This window comes from Moschus berezovskii, chromosome 4, assembly GCF_049115385.1.
Source record: "Moschus berezovskii isolate FMDL1 chromosome 4, NW_MosBer_1.0, whole genome shotgun sequence".
NCBI lineage: Eukaryota > Metazoa > Chordata > Mammalia > Artiodactyla > Moschidae > Moschus > Moschus berezovskii.
In genome coordinates this window covers 5930395-5949130 of record NC_142463.1, presented here as the reverse complement: position 1 = coordinate 5949130, position 18736 = coordinate 5930395, and the positions used below count along the sequence as shown (strand labels likewise).

Genomic DNA, 18736 nt, shown 5'->3' with positions numbered 1-18736 from the left:
CCAGTCAGACAACCTGCTGTTCATCATGCTCTCGCAGTAAAGCCATTCCTTTGTCAAGGTTAAAAGGGACAGAACTAAAAGCTGGACAATGATGTCATAAATACCTATTTTTCTTGGTCATTAGTGAAATTGTCAAGAAATTGGCCACTTTCTAAATGGAGGGTCTGATGATTATTCTGGGAAGAAGCAGGACTATTTTGATGAGCAGGAACATGCAGAGCAGAGGGTGACTCCCAGGGGGACTGGATGTTGGAAGGCTGTGAGTAACAGGTGCGCAAGGCATTCAGGACAAAGTGTCGATTTACTTAGCAGACCACTGTAAACTGGGCATTATGGGATAATCTTGAGCGAGTGTGACTTTGAATATGTCAGGTTGGTTGTGGTTGTCCTTTGCCTTCAGGTTTTGCTGCTGGGAATTGTAAATAGACAGCTCCGTAGAGCTTGCACCCCAGGCTAGCGGACTGTACAGAAGTGGTTTGGGTGTGAAAACTAATGGGCCGGTCTGGGGTGGTCATCTCCCCATTCACCTAAAACCCCCTCCGTTGTCCTTAACAAAACAAAGTAAACTGTAAATTTAACATGTTTGGGGGAGAAAGAGGAGAAAGGGTAGCTGATATTTGTCAAACAGATACAGGCATTCAGTCTAACAGGTGCTCTCACTTTTAATATATAAGATCCTTCTAAAAGCCAGCGGATTTCCCTGCTGGCTCAGATGGTAAAGCGTCTGTCCGCAGTACGGGAGATCTGGGTTCAATCCCTGGATTGGGAAGATCCCCTGGAGAAGGAAATGGCAACCCACTCCAGTACTCTTGCCGGGAAAATCCCATGGACGGAGGGGCCTGGCTGGCTACAGTCTATGGGGTCGCAAAGAGTCGGACACGACTGAGTGACTTCACTTCTTCTAAAGGCCAGCAGGGCAGGTGGCTTTGTTCACATCTTCCAGTGATGAAACTGGAGCCAGAAAGGGTAATTGTTGTGTCCCTGGACACAGGGAGTATCCAAAAACCCCCAGGAGTAAGCTGTTTTATGTGGTCCTTATGCCTGGGTATTAACCGAGAGGGTTGTTTACCCAAAGCATGAACGCCAGGCTCTGTGTGCAGCTGTTCCATGTGGAAACGTACACTGTTAGAGTGGGAGGATTAAATGCATTGAAAATGACCCCAAACCAGACATTGCCCCAGAGGACATTCATTCACCAGCACCTGTCAGATCAGAGCCGCACTGGCTTTCTCACCTGGACCCCACGTGGCTCGCCACTTGCTTCGCGCCCACATGAACTTGTCTTAGGCCCCGGCACGGTGTTTTAAGGTAACAGCGACTCTTTCCTCACATCCTGCATTTGAGGATGCCTGTGCCTTGACTCCCCCTTGGCTTCCTTTGAATTTCAAGAATACTCAGAAACTTCAGAAATAAGTTCTTTCCGTTGATGGCAAGTAGTGCTGGAAATCCCATGGACAGAGGAGCTCTGCAGTCCCTGGGGTCGCAAAGAGTCCGACACGACTTAGCAACTGAATCCGAGAATCTGATTAGCCCTTATATGTTCAGCTAAGAACTAGTGCAGTATGGGAAGCTCTCACTTACGGGCTTGGGCCCCGGGTTTTCTTGCCTCCCACCCACGGAGGAGCCCCACCAGACTCCCCTCCATCAGGTGAGGGCACAGCGTGGCCCCGTGACCCATCCGAGCACAGCTGACGGAAGGGCAGGTGGGCTCCGGTCCAGCAGCGGGTCTGGGGCTCTGGTTATCTTGGCGATGGCTGATGGCACGTCCCGGGTCTTGCTTTCTGAGTGCTTGATCTCAAGAGGGAAGGTTTGAAAGTAGCAACATCAGTAGTACCATTGGTGGAGGTGGGGTTACAGTTGTATTTCTGGGATGGGACATCCCAAGGGGCCACCCGAGTGCCCGGAGCCAGGTGGACCCCAATGCCGTCCTTGTGGTTTTTTCCTGAGGCATCTCTTCTTTTTATTTTAATATACTCTTTAACCAAGAGTTCTTTTCTTAAGTATTTAATTTTTTCCTTGTCTCCTTCCTCTTCCTTCGTCTTACTTTCTACCCAGCTGGAGTCAGCGATGCCCGTGCAGCCTTCTCCTTTAGAGGGTTTTGGGATTTCCAGGCTGCTTCTCGGGTTTGCGACCGCTCCTTGGATACTCGAGCGGCAGTTGCATTTTCTCCAGGGCATGCAGGTGAATGTGGATCAGTTAACTTATGTTCACTGATCACATTACGTTTCACATGGTGACCAGAAGGTGCTCTGCTCCCTGTGCTGGCAGATTCAAGGGTCGGGCTCCCGTTTCCCGACGGGCCTGGTCTTGTCGTGTTCCCTGGATCAGCTCTAACAGCGTCTCTGTATATATGAGCTCTTCCGGCAGCTTACTGGATCTTTGGGTTGAGTCACCGTTTTGTCAATCAGAAAATCCTCTCCCGAATGTATTCAGTGTTTGTGGCCTGAATTGTACCTTTCTCATCATGCTTTACTGTCTCCCCTCCTGGGTCATTTTCAGGTGTGCGTCACGTGGAGTCTCAGCTTTTCTTCTCCCTGGGTCAGTGCTCCTTCCCGGACGTCTCATGTTGGTAACAGTCATACGCTTGGTTCCATCACTGCCTCTCCCATGAAGGGTTTGCTCCTTCTATCCTCCCTTTGGGCGTGGTTTGGAAGTTAAACGACCCGAGACTGTGGGTCTAGTTACCTTCATTGAAAAGGAGGACATTTTGACGGAAAGTGCTTGGTGCGTGTCGAGAGCCGTGTCGGGACTCAGGCACTCTGCTGCTCCCCGGGCAGAGCGAATGTTTCAGCCTGGATTCCTCGCCAGGTTCCCTCTTCCCAGGGTTCCGGGGCGCTGTGTTCCCCTGGTGATGTGGCGTCTGTGATGCTGCCGTGTTCTCTGTGGCGAGGGCTCTTTAATCAGTCGGGGTCTGCAGCCTTGAGTGTGTGGTTTGATTTTGTGTGCCTTGATGCTTAAGGGCTTTTGGGGTCCCCCTCCCCAGCGTGCAGTCCCTTCTGTGTGCCTGGGCGGCTGTGTGTTGTCACGTGGACTGTGCGTTTCAATGGGACCCTGCAGTCACATAACGCCGGGCACTGGCCTCAGCTGTGCCTGGTGTGGCTCTCTGACCCGCGTCTGCCTGGGAGGCCGACCTCCTCCTGTTCTTCCCGCTCACCTGCTCATCAGTGCCCTCCGCAGACATGCCTGGTGGCTTCAGTGTGCTAGACGGGGTTCAGCGGTGACCTTTGCCCTTTGTCAAGAATTGAGAGCAGGATCTGACCGTGTTTATTCTAGGCCTGCACACTTTCGGCGCCTTCCTGGTTTCACAGAGCAAGTCTGGCCTTTTCAGCCCAGCACTGGGTCTGGCAGGGTGTCCTTGAGCTTTCTGTCTCCAACCTGCCCTTCTCCGCACTGGCCTGCTGGTCCCTGAGATGCCGCGTGGTCTCCAGGGTGATGGGTATGGACCCTTCTCCACAGGCCTTGGGGATAAATGTCTCACACAGACACTCACACGCGGTGGCCCTGAATGTCTTCCTCTTTTAGTTCCAGCTACATTGGTTAGATATACTGGTGATCTGAAACTTAAAACGTAAATATTCAAAAAACTAAGATCATGGCTTAAAACTCTGGACTCAGAAAACTAGGACCATGGTATCCGGTCCCATCACTTCATGGCAAATAGATGGAGAAACAGTGGAAACAGTGACAGACTATTTTCTTGAGCTCCAGAATCACTGCAGATGCTGACTGCAGCCATAAACTTGCTCCTTGGAAGCAAAGCTATGACAAACCTAGACAGCATATTAAAAAGCAGAGACTTTGCCAACAAAGGTCCATCTAGTCAAAGCTATGGTTTTTCCAGTAGTCATGTATGGGTGTGACAGCTGGACCATAAAGAAAGCTGAGCAACAAAGAATTGATGCTTTTGAACTGTGATGTTGGAGAAGACTCTTGAGAGCCCCTTGGACAGCAAGGAGATCCAGTTAGTCCATCCTAAAGGAAATCAGTCCTGAATATTCATTGGAAAGACTAATGCTGAAGCCGAAACTCCGATACTTTGGCCACCTGATGTGAAGAAGACCCTGATTATGGGAAAGACTGAAGGCAGGAGGAGAAGGGGATAACAGAGGATGGTTGGATGGCATCATGGACTCGATGGACATGAATTTGAGTAAACTCCTGGAGTTGGCGATTGCCAGGGAGGCCTGGTGTGCTGCAGTCTGTGGGGTTGCAAAGAGTCGGACATGACTGAGCGACTGCACTGAACTGAACGTGGGTCAGAACAGTCACCATCACTGGTACCGAGGACTGGCCTGGACAGCCTCCTTCCTTTGCTCCTGGACTCAAGGCAGGTCTTGGTGAGTCTGTGCACCTGGGCTGGGCGTCTCTTTCTCTGAGCATCAGATTCACCGTGAGGGCTGCAGTCTTGCTCAGGGCCCTCCGTTAGAGTCAGTCAACCTCAGGCTGAGCCCCTGCATCCTTAATTACAGAGGCGTCCTAAATGACCCTCTGCCCAGTTTCAAGTGACCCCTTTGGAACCCACATATTGAACAGTATTGTTCCTCAGATGATGGTTTTTCAAAAATGTCAGTGTGCTTTACATTGTTTTGTTGTGAAAAAAAGTACGTGCTTTTGTAATCATTCCAAATATTACCGATGCCTGGAGAGTGAAAAGTGAGTCAGTGTCCCCCACTGGGGCTGGCTGTATCTCTGCTTCTGACAACTTTCCTGGAGCGAATTCCATCAGGTTGTGGATTTTTCTGCCGACCTGTATTGCTCAGGGTTCCGCTTCTGTATCCCCAAGTGGGGTTTAGGTATAATTTCCCTTTTTGTTTATCAGCTTGGGGATTAAGATCACTTTTGCCTCGTAAAGCAACTGGCAAGGGGGCTTTTTTTTTTTTTTTTTAAAGAAACTGCTTTAGACTTCTCCTGAGGGGAATCAGGTGGAAATGGCAAGGACTTAGATTGTGTGTTGCTGCAGGGCACTGCCAGACACCAATTTCAGAAAGTCTGTGAAGAAAACAAGATAGCCCACTGTATAGGACCTCCCTCTCTTTTCAGAAATTTTATTTTTAAATTGCAGTTTTTTAAAAACAACACATAATGTAAAATTTACCACTTGGACAGTTTTTAAAATCATATAGTTGAACAGTGTAAAGTCTGTTCACATGGTTGTACAGCTGGTCTTCAAAACTTTGTTTCCCAAACTGAAACTTACCCATTAAGCCTTTTGCCATTTTCCCTTCTCCTCCAGCACCAGCTGAGAACTAACCATCATTCTACTTTGTGGCTGTGAATTTGGCTCTTTCACATGGCCCATGTAAGTGGAATCATATAGTACCTGTCTTTTTTTGTGACTGGTATTTATCTTACTTAGACTGTTCCTCAGGTTTCATCCGGGTGGTGGCTGGGGACAGAGCTCCGTCCTCTTTAAGGCTGAAGGATGTTCCATAATATGGATCACATTTTCTTGCCCATCTGTCCGTTCTTGGGCCTTTGCTTTGCGCCTCTTGGTGACTGTGAATGATGCTGCTGTGAACGTAGGAGTGGGTGAATATCTCTTTGAGAAGCAGCTTTCACTTTTGGATAGATACCCAGAGGCGCGGTTTCTTTATCATAGGGCAGTTTTCTTTTAAATTTTTTGCGAAACCTCCATACTGTGTTCCACGGCGGTGGTACCAGTTTGCATCCCCACCTACTCCGCACTCTCCATCCTCATCCACACTTGTGACTTTCAGATTTTTATGCACAGCCGCCCTAAAGGGTGTGAGGTGACATCTCCTGGTTTTGACTTGCATTCCCTTCTGATTAGCGGTATTGAGCATCTTTTCATATGCTTATTGGCTAGCCTGCCCCTTTTAAATGACATTCATTTACTTAGATTTTTCTGTAAATTGTTTTTGAGGAGGCTTTTTCTTCATACTCCTGGTAAGATGCAAACTCAAGTGAATGGATACAGATTCCATGCTTTGTCCCATGCAGGTGTGCTGGGGGAACTTATTTCTGAATAGACCATTTAGAAGGAGGAGTTCCTTGTGAAAAGGGGGAGCACCTCCTTCAGTGTGCCCCATCCCCTGCCTTCATCCCAGAAAGCCACTTTCCCCTTTGCAGGCTGTTTAAAGTGTTCAAGTGTGTTCTGATGAAAGACACCTGTAGAACACGATCGTCACCCTGTCAATTTGAAATGTAAGAATTGAAGCCACCCAGTGCCTCTCACTAGGGCTTCCCTGTGGCTCAGGCAGCAAAGAATCTGCCTGCAATGCAGGAGACTCGGGTTCGATCCCTGAGTTAGGCACATCCTCTGGAGAAGGAAATGGCTACCCACTCCAGTATCCTTGCCTGGGAAATCCCATGGACAGAGGAGCCTGGCAGGCTACAGTCCTTGGGGTCGAAAAGAGTCAGACACAAGTAAGTGACTTACATAACATAGTAGTGCCTCTAAGGAGTGGAGATCAGTTGTCTTTTCTGTTTGTTTCTAAGTGAAAAGTGAAAATATTAGTCACTTAGTCGTGTCTGACTCTTTGTGACCCCATGGACTTGCCTGCCTCCTCTGTCACTGGAATTCTCCAGGCAAGAATACTGAAGTGGGTAACCATTCCCTTCTCCAGGGGATCTTCCCAACCCAGGGATCACACCCAGGTCTCGTGCATTACAGGCAGAATCTTTACCATCCGAGCCACCAGAGAAACCTGCCCACACAGGGTACGAGCCATTCTCAAAGTGTTTTCCCTGGTCTGGTTTGATAGGTGTGATTTGGAAAGCTAGGCTAATCCTTGCGGAAGAAATATTTACACTTATCTCAGTGAATCAGCTCCTCACCTGCCTGAGGGAAGGTCCTTTAGAAATTCTGGAAAGTCGTGAACTTGATTCCACTTTGCTGCCCTTTATTTTTTTTGGGCTCCAAAACCACTGCAGATGGTGACTGCAGCCATGAAATTAAAAAACACTTGCTCCTTGGAAGAAGAGTTATGACCAACCTAGACAGCATATTAAAAAGCAGAGACATTACTTTGCCAACAAATTCCATCTAGTCGAAGCTATGGTTTTTCCAGTATCCATGTATGGATGTGACAGTTGGACTATGAAGAAAGCTGAGAGTTGAAGAATTGATGCTTTTGAAGTGTGGTGTCAGAGAAAACTCTTGAGAGTCCCTTGGACTGCAAGGAGATCCAACGAGTCCATCCTAAAGAAAATCAGTGCTGACTGTTCATTGGAAGGACTGATGTTGAAGCTGAAACTCCAGTACTCTGGCCACCTGATGCGAAGAGCTGACTCACTGGAAAAGACCCTGATGCTGAGAAAGATTGAAGGTGGGAAGATAAGGGAAAAACAGAGGATGAGATGGTCGGATGGGATCATCAACTCAATGGACATGAGTTTGAATAAGCTCCGGGAGTTGGTGATGGACAGGGAGGGCTGTCCTGCTGCAGTCCATGGGGTCGCAAAGAGTTGGACACGACTGAGTGACTGAACTGAACTGAAAACGCACAGTGTGTGGGGCAGGTGGAGTGGGTGAGCCTGTGGACACGTACCCTTGGCTGACAGTTATCCTGAAATGCAACTTGGGGCTTGCCAGTCCCCCTGGGAGCCCAGGAGCTCCTGGAATCTTTAGCTGGACTTGGCCCTGAGGCTCTTGCTTTGAGGGGCAGGCCCTTCTGCTGCTCAAGGAAGCGGAAGCTCTGTTCCCACGCTGCAAGGTCCAGCCTCCTTAGCTCAGAAAGGGCGAGAGGTTCGAGCCCAGTCCAACCGCTCTGACTTCTCTCTGCCCCTCACCTTCCCTGTTCACTGGCAGGTGCTGGGGTCCCTTTTGGCTGCTGAGGGGAAGGAGGGGCAGGAATTAGGTGGCTCTGAGCCGGTCTCTGCACCCACCCTGGGAAAGTAGTTCATCCTCAACCGTGCAGGCCCGCCGCCCGCGACACATGGCGATTTGTGATGGGGATAATTGTATAACTTGCCCGATTAGAGGCGCGTGTGGAGCTTGCCTGACTCACTGCTCAGCCCCGCCCGGGGAGTAGTTGAGCTGGCCCAGTCGGCAGCTGCCTGCAGCCCGAGGGGTCGGGGATGGGGCGGGCGGTGACTGGGGCGTGGTGGATCTCTCGGGATCGGCGTGACGCAGAGTTGGACGGACGGCATCCAGCAGCTCTGTGCTGGAATGCTCTTCCCAGGGAAAGGAGTTTGGTTTGGGTTGAGTTGTTTTCCCCTAAACAGAGTCCTTCCGGCCTGTGAGCGCTAGGGCAGCGCTGTGCCGGGCCGCCCTGCCCACGGCTGCTGCCCCTTCTCACTTTTCACAGATGGAGACGCTTCCCCCACGGAAGCTGAGCCACATCCCAGGGCCCACCATGGTCATCTTCCTCCCAGACGTGGCCTGCCCCGAGCCTGGGGCCCCTTCCATCAGGGCCTGACTTCCGTCCTGGAACAGCTGTCACCTGCCCTGGCCTGGAGACTCATGCCCGCCTCTGGAGTCCTACCTGTGAAGCAGGCACTGTGGGCATCTTCACTCAGTGTTAGGGGAAACCCGGGGGCATGAAGCAGCTCCCCTGAACTCTGAGGGTCAGAAATCGAACAAATGTGGTTTGACTTGGAGCACCCCCGCTTCCTCCGACCACCTCCCCGCTTCTCGTCCTGAACGAAGCTAAAAGGGACAAGTTTCTTCCCTCCTGTGTCATCCTCGGGTGCCCTCCAGCGCAGCGTTTCCAAGTCCTGCGCAGACGGCAATCAATTCTCTGAATTGATTGATGACCCCAGAGCACAGGAGTCCAGGGCTGAGTTCGGTGTCAGGGACGCTGCGTGTCCTCCATACGGGCTGGCGTCTCCAAGGCTGGGGGCCGAGCTCTCACCCAGAGACCCCTCTGAAGGATGCCTGCAGACCCGGGTCACCTCCTCAGGTAACCCATCCATCCCTGCACGGGGGAGCCCCCCTGCTCACCTGGCCAGGTATTGCATAAAGGCCTGAGCAGAGCAAGTGATGTCTGGGCCCATCTATAAATTGTTTTTTTATAAATACAGGCCAGGTTATCACCTCTGTTTATCCAGCCTCTCAGGCTGTAACTTCCTATTGATGTTCTAGTCAACGGACAGTTCTGAGTCTAACCTGAGTCCTCAGGAGGGCGGAGAGCAGTATGTGTGTGACTGAGCAGCTTTTACATACAGCTGCCTGCAGCCGTGTAGTGCTCTTTGACTGTTGCTTGTTTTGTAATAAACAGAGGAGCTTGTATTTATGCCCTTCCCACTGGCAGTGCATGGGAGGGGGTGTGTCTTTCAGCAGAGAGGGAGGGAATGGCCTAGAGAAGGGGGTTAGAGGTCAGGCCAGGTGACCAAGGTCAGCATCAACAGTGGCAAGTCCTGTGGACGGTATATGCCCTTGTGCGGGGTGAAGACGGCACCTCCCTTGCTGCCTTCCTCCCCAGGATCCACAGCCCCAGTCTTCACCCTGAAAAGAAGCAGACACACCCCAGCTGAAGGGCAATTACCCAGTACCTGCCTGGTCTTGCTCAGAACCGTCAAGGTCACTGAAGACAAAGAGTGCCTATGGAATTGTCACAGTCCAGAGGAGCCTCAGGAGACAGGGCTGAATGTCCTGTGATACCTGGCAGGGATCCTGGGATGGAGAAAGGACATGAGAGAGAAACTCAGGGAATCTCAGGGCTTCCCTGGTGCCTCAGTGGTAAAGAATCCATCTGCCAATGCAGGAGATGAGGGTTCGATCCCTGGGTCTGGAAGATGCCCTGCAGAAGGAAATGACAACTCACTCCAGTATTCTTGCCTGGGAAATCCCATGGACAGAGGAGCCTGGTGGGCTACAGTCTACGGGGTAGTAAAGGGTTGGACACGACTGAGCCACTAAACAACAACAAAAAGGGAATCTGAATATAGAGTGGCCTTTAGTTCATATAACTGAACTAAAGTGCCGTCATCATTCATTGCCAAATGGGCCATCCTAATGGGAGATTTTAATAATAGGGAAGTCAGGTGTTGGTTGGCATATGGGAATACCTTGTGTTATCGTGACAACTTTTCTATACATCCAAATCCACTTTAAAAGGAAATTTGTTTTAGAAAAGAGACAAAATGGTGGCTGGGAGGGTCGGTGGGAGGCAGGGGTGCCAGGGCACAGCTCTCAGGCCCTTGGCTCTGGTTGGTATCTGCTGTAGGTGGTAACCGTGGCTGGAGTCCAGAGGGTGCCCTGCAGTGTGGGCCAGTGGTTTTGGGCGGCCCCCGCCAGGGAGGAGTCCAGGCCTCCTCACCTTCTGCCAAGCGTGGTGCCCACCCGCTCCAGGTCAGGCGCTGGCCTGTCTCTTCCAGTCAGCAGGTTCTTTGTTCTCTCCTGGACTAGACTTTTAACAGTGAGCTGCTCTCCAGGTCAGCGAGGAAGCCAGCTTCCAGACACAAAGCACAGGTCAGCTCTGCCAGGGGAACTTGAACTTGAGAAAGGCAGCGGAGCAGCGGGAACAGTGGGTCTGTGTGTAAACTGCCCTGCAATTCCGGGTCTGGAGCATTAGGCTGGTGGGGAGGGGTGGTCGGCGTGGCCGAGGGCCCCGCTAATCCTGTTAGTGGCTCAGGGGGTGATGTGAAGAGGGGATGAGTCGCTGAGGTTGTCTCTCCTCCGAAGATGGCTGATTGCAGCATGCACGGCTGCATCGAGGCATCTGCTCCTTCAGGCATTTTCTGCTGATGCCCTGGGGGAGCAAGCGCTGTGCCGTGCCCGGCGCCGGGAAAGTCACTGAGCACGCACGCATGCACACACAGGCATGGAGGCTCCGGCCCCTGCACTTGAGCTTGTAATCTTCTTAGGCCAGAAGGCTTTCTTAGGGGACCCGGCTCCGGGACAGCATAGGGACAAATGTCTGTCTCCAGCTGGACCCGCTGTCCTCCAGTCAGTCTCCTGTGCCCAGGGATCGCCCGGGACGGGGGCAATTCTGAGCAGCTCCTGGTGACGGGAGAAGGTTACTGATGTGGGGACCGCACGTTGAGTGGCAGGGAGCCTGGGTCTGGGCTGAGATTCATCCGGAAAGAGACAGGGGGGCGTCAGGTGGGAGGAGCAGAGACGGCCGTCGTCCTGGGTGGCCCTTGTGTGTGCGCGCGTTCCTCATCGCAGGGTAGATCCTGGAGCACTTACGCAGTGCCGACTGTAGGCCCCGAGCCCTTCTAAACGCTTCACACATACACTCCCCACTACAGCTTGTAGGTTGGGTTCCCTTTTTTAGAGATGAAGGCAGGTCTGCTCCCAGCTCAAGGTCCTGCCAGTGGGAGGGCACGGGAGTGATGCTTCTGGGCCCCAGGCAGCCCACCCAGCCTGGCACCTCCTCGGGTGGGACAGCTGGAGTTCCCCAGCCAGTGTGTCTACACAGACAGGCATCACCTTAGAGCTTAGGGTCCCTGCGCTGGGTGAGCTCCGGGTGCTGGGAGCTTCTGGAGTCACCCTTCTCTCGACGACCTCTGGACCCAGAGACTCCCACGATGGACCTAGTGCGGGGATGGCTGCTTCGGTGACCACCCCCAAGCCCCACACCCAGGGACCACTTCCCTGCTGTCGGAGTTTTCCAGAAGTTTCTCTCTTCGCCACTCTTCCCACTCAGGTGAGCAGATCTGAGACTCTGCATGTTTAACACCACCACATTCCCCAGCCACCCTGGGAAGAAACCTCTCCAGATTCCTAACGTGTTCAAGGTGTGTTTGAGCAAACACGTTTTCTGGTCCTTTTCAGCTCTTCCATGCAAGCAGGCTGTGCAGCTTGTGGGGTTTTTTTCTACAGCTGGCCTGATCTTTAGGTACTGGACATTCCCCATGTCTCCCCTGGCCATGGGACTGGAGCCCCAACAGCAGGGCGGCTGCCTTGCCATGGCCCCGGGGGCTTTGCTCCTGCAGCCAAGGGCAGCTTCTCCCCCTTCAGGTTTACATCTTGCCTTCTGTCACTCCCTCTGCAAGCGCTTTGTCATTCATTCAACAAGTATTTGAGAGCCTGCCGCATCTGGGGTTATGGAGAGAGCAAAGGACAGAGTCCCGGGCACAGCCCACTTTCCATCCGTGGGCAGCAGGGTACCCTTTCCCTGGGCTCCAGTCCGAGCTGGCATGCACTGGGCCATATGCTCACCTACCAGGGCCGCCCTGTGTGCTGAACTCTGGCTGGGCCCCAGTCTCGCCCATCAGCCCGCGGAGAAGGTTTCTTTTGTTTGGTGCTATTGGCATGATTGAATCCATTGCTGCTGCCAAACAGGATGTGGTCTGGGTGACTCCCAGCTTCCAGCCATCGAAGGTTCTTGTTTTCCACTGCCTGGAGAGGGACAAACCCCATAACCACAGGGCACTTCGGGGGCCCTGGGGGGAGCCCTGGGTTAATGAAGAGCCCAGCACGGCAGCGTCTGGACCAGCATCTTTAATTGCATGGGAGGGAGAGGGAGAGGTGGGGTGATTTCTTACAGTCATAACCCAGTCCAGGAGAAGACAGCTTCCAGGTGAGGCTGGAGGCCTGTGAGTTTGGTTTGGGAGGCGGGTTTCTAGGTGGGGCCCTACTTCCAGGTCACAGCTGGGCCAATTCTCTGCAGAGCCAAGAGATCGGGGAGGGAGCCACCTTTCCCCCAGGCCTGCAGTGCCTGTCCTTACCACTCTGTTGGGTTATCAGGGGGCCAGGCCATGTGGTTCCTAAATCTTGAATAAACATGTGTGCACGTGGTTGTGTCGACTCTGCGACCCCGTGGACTGCAGCCTGCCAGGCTCCTCTGTCCATGGTATTCTCCAGGCAAGAATACTGGAGTGGGTTGCCACAGCCTCCTCCAGGGGATCTTCCCAACCCGGGGATTGAACCTGCTTCTCTTATGTCTCCTGCATTAGCAAGCGTGTCCCTTACCATTAACACCACCTGGGAAGCCTGTAGATACAAATAACACTTAAATATTTGGGATGACTAGAAGATGGCAGAAACAGTGACCACTCATAGAGACTGGTATAGCTTCTCCCTTTCCATGGTCTTCCCTGCTTTTTCTTGCTGGATTGTAGGGGTTCTTTGAATTTTCTGGAAAATAAGTCTTTCTTGGCTGTGAGCATTGCAAATATTGCCTCCTAGTTTACTTGCCCACACGTGCTTTAAAAATCCAATGAAGCACGTTCTGAATCCGTCCTGGGGGATAATTTACAGAACTGTTTTCCAGGCGTTCCCAGTTCTGGCCGGTGTGTCCTTGGTCTTGGCCAAGGCATCGTGCCTGGGAGGTCATAGGTCCAGCTTATTGTAATGATCCGTCACTGCCTTCTCTCACTTTATGTTCCCCTTCATGGATCACCCCACCCCCACCCCACCCCCTCCGCGGTCTGGGAGTGCTTTCCTGCACAAATTGTTTTGGTCTCTTAGTCATTTTGGGGAAAATTAGTGAGTCAGCCCTGGACCTCGGGCCTGGGGAACATTCCCCCCTGGCCGGGCAGCTTTAAATCTGCGTTTCCTTGTGGCCCCTGGAGGCGGGGGCTTTACTAAAGGAGTGTGCGGTCTGGGTGCCTGGATGCAGCCTGTTTAGAAGGAATGCATTCCTGGAGGAAGTTAAAATTAGAAAAAGCAGCTACACTTCCTGCCATTCAGCCGCAGTTGGCTGGTGTTTGTTTGCACAAGGATTCTTCTGGTAACAATCTGGGGTCGGTTTCTGGTGGAATGTGACGGTGAAGTCATGGTTTGCGGGATGGAGGTGGTCCGTTTCCATGGTGATCTTTGTTGTTGAAGTCACTGCTTTGTTTGTGAATTCTCGGAGAATTGTGCCAGCATGGAAAAATAGTCTTGAAACAGCTCCTTTTCATGGCAAGCAAGAAAGATTTATTTTTTTGTGAAAGCTCTTGAATGGGAAGTTGATACCGTGGAGTGCATCTGTCTGTCAGTGAACTCTGGAAGGAGGGGACCTGGGCCCTTGCTGGGGCTTGGCTCCCCATCGCTCCGCCCCTCGCGGGAGGCCACCTCTCCTTGCGGGGAGGCTGGGACTTCTTGGGGAGCCCCCTGTGACTGGGGGAGCCCCCTCTGACTGGCGTAGGTGGGGAGGGGGCACCGTCCCACCCCACCTCCAGGTTTAGCAAATAAAAGTACACCGCACCCTGCCACGGTTGACTATTTGGGACATACGTAGGGTAATAAAATTAATTGTTGCGTGTCTGAAGTTCAGGCTTAGCAGGGTGTCCTAACACCCGGTCGCCTCTGGCTCTTCTCCGTGGTCCTCGGTCTTGGCCTCGTGTGCCTGAGCCCCTGCCAGCTGAGGAAGGGACGTTGCCTGCTCCTCGCTGGCTGGTGGGCCCTGTGGCTTCTCCAGTTTGTCCTGGGGGCTCGGCCACTCTCACCTGCTGGGGCCGGGCTTGCAGTCAGGCAGTCACGGCGCATGCCGCCCCCGTTCCGCGGATGGAGAGCACGCAGGGGGTCTCGAGTCGCTCACGCACATCAGGGTCCTCCAGCCTTGTCTCGCCATGCCCAGAAGCTGGAGGCACGGGGACGCTGGCCCGTCATCTTTCCTGGAGAACAGAGAACAAGGGGCATCACCCGCCCACTGCCCCGGCCTGCCCAGGAGTGCCATCCTTTTAGTGGAGGTGGGCGGCAAGCATGTCACCCGTAGTCACAGGTCTCTTGGTGGGAGTCCTGGGCCAGCTCTGGACCTCAAAGGAAGAGGGGAGATGTGTACGTAGCAGTTTTCTGGTGGGTGGCTCCCGTGGCCATAGTGAAGGATTTTGGCCTGGGTGCTAAGGAGGCTGGTTGGATGGGGCCAAGCTGGGGAGAGCTCTGAGCTGGGGCAGGGACGCCTGGCCTCAGGTGGGCTGGTGCCAGGAGGGAGAAAGGCACTTTGTGTTCACGGGCAGGGGAACAGTCGCTGAAGTTGAGGGAGCCAGAGGATGGATTCGGTGGAGATGCAGCTGGGACCATCTGGGAAACAGCTGATTGTTTGCTCCAAGATGGCCAGCAGATCATAGTGGTGGGGGGCGGCGGGGGGGGGGGCTACCTTTTATGTTCAGGCACCAGGTACCACTGGAGCATCGTACTGTGTGCTCCGTGAAGCAGGCGTAGGGGCTGGATGCAACGTTGAGCACAACAGGTGTTTTCCTGCCCTGTGGGCCATACAGATATGCTTGTGAGAGATACAGGGCTGATTCTTTGGGGGGATACTATAGCAGTTCACTGAGTGCTTGCTGTGTTCCTGGTGGACAGGGTGAGGTCTTTGCCTTCCAGGAGTCTTTCCTCTGGTGGGAGACAAAGGAAATAAACAGATGATAAAGAGTGTTGGGAGTGATCACTGAAGCCGGGTAATGGGATGGGTAGACAAGTTGTGCTGTTTTAAAGGGAGTGTAGTAGGCTCAGGGGTTTCCCAGGTGGAGCTAGTGGTAAAGAACCCACCTGCCAATTTAGGAGACACAAGAGACATGGGTTTGATCCCTGGGTCGGGAAGATCCCCTGGAGGAGGGCATGGCAACCCACTCCGGTATTCTTCGCCTGGGAAATCTCATGGATAGAGTTGCCTGGTGGACTGTAGCCCATAGCACTGCAAAGAGTCGAGTGTGACTGAATCGATTTAGCGCACACTCCTGTAGAATGCTGACTGTCCCTTCCCGCCTGCCCCAGGGATCGTCACGTGGCAATTCCCAGAGCCTGTGAATGGTACTTCATAGGGTAAAAAGGACTGGGCAGGTGTGATAACTGAAGGATCTTGAGATGACCCTACCCATCTGGAGGGGCCCTGAATGTCCTGTAATGACCCGCGTCGTTGTAAGAGAGACCGAGGGACATGTGACTGCAGAGCAGACGGTGGTGGAGACAGAGATGGAGTGAGCGGGCTTTGACGTTGGAGGAAGGGGCCGGAAGCCAGGAAGCCAGAAGGTGAAAAAGGCAAGGCAGTGGATTCTCCCAGGAGAGCCTCCACAACGCACGAGGCCCAGCAATACTTGATGTTCGCCCAGTGAAACCGGTTTCACATTTGTGCTCGCCAGATGGTAAGAATAAATTGGTTTTAAGGCGCCAGGTTTGTGGCGGTTTGTGGCAGTTCCTAGGGCTGTCACATGCTCTCCCCAGAAAAGGAACACGGAAGCCCGGGATTGATTGAGGAGATGATGTTTGAGCCAAGCCCAGGTGTAAATAAAAAACTTTCCCTGGTGGCTCAGATGGTAAAGAATCTGCCTGCAGTGCAGCAGACCCGAGTTCAATCCCTGGATTGGGAAGATCCCCTAGAGAAGGGAATGGCAGCCCACTCCAATATTCTTGCCTGGAGAATCCCATGGACAGAGGAGCCTGGTGGGTTCTGACCATGGGGTCACAAAGAGTTGGACATGACTGAGTGCCTAACACCTTCACTTTCGCTTATTTTGGGTATAAGGGGTGGGAAACATAGCTCACGCTGCTTTCAGAATGTGAGGGTGGGCTTCCCTGCTGACCTGTGGGCTGGGACCGTGGGGCCTGCCCTGGGATCCAGTCACAGCTTCAAGTTAGGAATTCCTTGGGAACTGTGAGCCCTGATGGCCCTCATCCTGGACATGATCTCAAGTGAATTTATACGTTTTTAATGTAAAAATGTCAACTACTTTTCTCCAGATTTAGCTGTGTATACGTGTATCTTATTAATGGAACAGAATATTTCCTTGGCTTTCTAAATTGGGAGTTTCTAGCGATACGAAATAGCACACTGGCTTTGACCAGAACTGGCCAGAAATAATGCACCCATGTCACTCAGCTTGTGTCTTGGCCAAAAAAGGCCCAGTGGCCAAGTGCCAGCTTGACATTTGCCATCTGTCCTTGTTTGGAACCCCCAAATGCAGAGCCGAGGTGAGGACTTGGGGACTGATATTTTGGGGAGAGGTAGTGTTCTTGCCTGGAGAATCCCAGGGACGGGGGAGCCTGGTGGGCTGCGGTCTTTGGGGTCGCACAGAGTCGGACACGACTGAAGTGACTTAGCACAGCAGCAGCAGTCCCCAGAAGCGGGGATGGGTCGCAGGAGGGCGACGTGAGGAGGTGAGGGGGGCAAGTACAAGGTGAGTCACGGAGCTCATGGTCACTGGCTGCTGGGACCCTCCCGAAGAAGCTTAGAACGGTCCCTCTGGGCGGTGGGGCAGCCGCAGAAGTGTGCCCTGAAGTCTGAGTGAGGGCTGGGGCCTGGGGTGCTGTGATAGGGGCTCACACCCACCCATGTGGAGGGGATGGTCCTTTTCCTTTTCTGGCTGTGCTGGGTCGTCTTTGCTGCTTGTGGGCTTTCTCTAGATGCGGTGCATGGCCGTCTCACTGAGTGGCTTCTTGTTGCAAAGCATGGGCTCTCGGTGCAAGCTTCAGTGGTTGCAGCTGTCCGGCTTAGTTGCCTTGTGATAGGTGGAATCTTCCCAGACCAGGAATTGAACTCATGTCCCCTGAATTGGCAGGTGGAGTCTTAACCACTGGACCACCAGGGAAGTCCTGGAGGGTATCTTGACAGCATAGCAAGGGGTGATTTATTGTACACAAATCCAACACAACGTGGCCTCCACAAAATCCAGACTCACGTTCCCTGTGGGTCCTGAGAAAGGCAGCTATTTCAGCCTCCCCCTTCCAGTGAGAGCTGAGACAGCCTCCAAGGTGTGTCTTTATGACTCTCCGCCGTTGGCCAAGCAGACGGTGTTCGGGGAAGGCTTGGAGAAAGTTCAGATACATGTGTGAGGAGTGATGGGAGCAGAAGTACCAAGGCCCTTGCCTGCAGAGGGACTTTTGACCCCTGTGTGTAGCATCCTCTCCTGATACCTGTTTGGAACCCGGTCAGCACAGGTGGTACCTTCCCCGTCTCCCAGGAGCCCCTCCTCCACCCAGGAGTTTTCTCTCCATCTAGTTCTGGACTCACACCAGCAGCTTTGTGTCTTGGCGTCTTCCATTTTCAGCCTTGCCTTTTTTTTTTTAATTTATCTTATTTTGTTTTGGCTGTGCTGGGTCTTCGTGCTGTGCGGGCCCCTCTCTCTTGCGGAGAGCAGGGCTCCTCTCTAGTTGCGGAGAGCAGGGGCTCCACTCTGGTTGAGGTACACGAGCTTCTCACTGAGTGGCTTCTCTTGTCTGTCTGAGCACATGCTCTAGGGCTTGAGCCCAGTAGTCGTGCCTCCCGGGCTGCGCTGCTTCTCCGCATGTGGCATCTTCCCGGACCAGGTATTGAACCTGTGTCTCCTGCATTGGCAGGCAGATTCTTACGCTGAGCCACCAGGGAAGCCCCCAGCATTTTCTTATATTGAGGTCCCTGCTGTCTCTCATTTCCCGTCTAGAGTGCAGAACCCACTGGTTTTATTTATCTTGCTGGTCCTTCTGTACCTTGCAGGGAACAGAGCCCAAGTGCAGATTTGGGAAATGACAGAGCGATCCGTTGACAGGTAACCTCCTGTCCCTCAGAGCCAGATGAGCACCGGCCAGGAGGGCCTGAACTGTGTTCATAGTTGTGTCAACCTTTCACGCCTGATTGGTGGTTGCTGATGACAAAGGTCTTACTGTGCGGAACAGTTGCTGGGTGGAGAGGCTCACCACAGAGGTTCGCGCGGCCCTGGCGGGGAGTGAGGGATGGCCAGTGGAACCCACCTTTCTTCCCATAATAGCCAGCGGGGCCGGGTGTTCTGACGTGACCCGACTCCACACAGTTGGAGCCTGATCCAGCCTGTAGTTAGAGCTGGGGGTCAGAGAGGGAAGTGACTCCATGGAGCTGCACCCTTGGCCCAGCCTTGCTGGTGGGCGGTGGGTAGTGGTCACCCAACCCTGTGTCCACCAATACGAGTGTCTCCCCAAATGCCCACCTCTCCAGCACACAGGTGTCTATTG

The 18736-nt window shown here is 53.0% G+C and overlaps 1 protein-coding gene across 6 annotated transcripts in view; it reads left to right on the top strand.

Moving 5' to 3' along the window:
- SH3BP4 (SH3 domain binding protein 4) overlaps nucleotides 1-18736 on the top strand; it is a 96419-nt gene that overhangs the window by 12520 nt on the left and 65163 nt on the right. Inside the window, exon 1 of one of the 6 annotated variants that reach the window (XM_055404102.2) lies at nucleotides 10662-11555. The exons of 4 other annotated variants lie outside the window; for them this stretch is intronic. The gene's annotated coding sequence lies outside the window, so the exon portion shown is untranslated. Of the gene's footprint in view, nucleotides 1-10661; nucleotides 11556-14922; nucleotides 15919-18736 lie in introns of those variants that run through there. One more of the 6 variants, XM_055404103.2, reaches the window with a different exon arrangement.